Genomic DNA, 1,876 nt, shown 5'->3' on the forward strand with positions numbered 1-1,876 from the left:
ATTTTATAATTTTATAATTTTATAATTTTATAATTTTATAATTTTAAAATTTTATAATTTTATAATTTTGTAATTTTATAATTTTATAATTTTATAATTTTATAATTATATAATTTTATAATTTTATAATTTTATAATTTTATAATTTTATAATTTTATAATTTTATAATTTTATAATTTTATAATTTTATAATTTTATAATTTTATAATTTTATAGTTTTATAATTTTATAATTTTATAATTTTATAATTTTATAATTTTATAATTTTATAATTTTATAATTTTATAATTTTATAATTTTATAATTTTATAATTTTATAATTTTATAATTTTATAATTTTATAATTTTATAATTTTATAATTTTATAATTTTATAATTTTATAATTTTATAATTTTATAATTTTATAATTTTATAATTTTATAATTTTATAATTTTATAATTTTATAATTTTATAATTTTATAATTTTATAATTTTATAATTTTATAATTTTATAATTTTATAATTTTATAATTTTATAATTTTATAATTTTATAATTTTATAATTTTATAATTTTATAATTTTATAATTTTAAAATTTTCTAATTTTATAATTTTATGTTTTTATAGTTTTATAATTTTATAATTTTATAATTTTATAATTTTATAATTTTATAATTTTATAATTTTATAATTTTATAATTTTATAATTTTATAATTTTATAATTTTATAATTTTATAATTTTATAATTTTATAATTTTATAATTTTATAATTTTATAATTTTATAATTTTTTAATTTTATAATTTTATAATTTTATAATTTTATAATTTTATAATTTTTTAATTTTATAAATTTATAATTTTATAATTTTTATAATATTATAATTTTTTACTTTTATAATTTTATAATTTTATGATTTTAAATTTTATAATTTTATAATTTTATAATTTTATAATTTTATAATTTTATAATTTTATAATTTTATAATTTTATAATTTTATAATTTTATAATTTTAAAATTTTATAATTTTATAATTTTGTAATTTTATAATTTTATAATTTTATAATTTTATAATTTTATAATTTTATAATTATATAATTTTATAATTATATAATTTTATAATTTTATAATTTTATAATTTTATAATTTTATAATTTTATAATTTTATAATTTTATAATTTTATAATTTTATAATTTTATAATTTTATAATTTTATGTTTTTATAGTTTTATAATTTTATAATTTTATAATTTTATAATTTTATAATTTTATAATTTTATAATTTTATAATTTTATAATTTTATAATTTTATAATTTTATAATTTTATAATTTTATAATTTTATAATTTTATAATTTTATAATTTTATAATTTTATAATTTTATAATTTTATAATTTTATAATTTTATAATTTTATAATTTTATAATTTTATAATTTTATAATTTTATAATTTTATAATTTTATAATTTTATAATTTTATAATTTTATAATTTTATAATTTTATAATTTTATAATTTTATAATTTTATAATTTTATAATTTTATAATTTTATAATTTTATAATTTTATAATTTTATAATTTTATAATTTTATAATTTTATAATTTTATAATTTTATAATTTTATAATTTTATAATTTTATAATTTTATAATTTTATAATTTTATAATTTTATAATTTTATAATTTTATAATTTTATAATTTTATAATTTTATAATTTTAAAATTTTATAATTTTATAATTTTGTAATTTTATAATTTTATAATTTCATAATTTTATAATTATATAATTTTATAATTTTATAATTTTATAATTTTATAATTTTATAATTTTATAATTTTATAATTTTATAATTTTATGTTTTTATAGTTTTATAATTTTATAATTTTATAATTT

The sequence above is a fragment of the Musca autumnalis genome, unplaced genomic scaffold (assembly GCF_047663935.1).
Source record: "Musca autumnalis isolate F117 unplaced genomic scaffold, ASM4766393v1 scaffold_2, whole genome shotgun sequence".
Lineage (NCBI taxonomy): Eukaryota > Metazoa > Arthropoda > Insecta > Diptera > Muscidae > Musca > Musca autumnalis.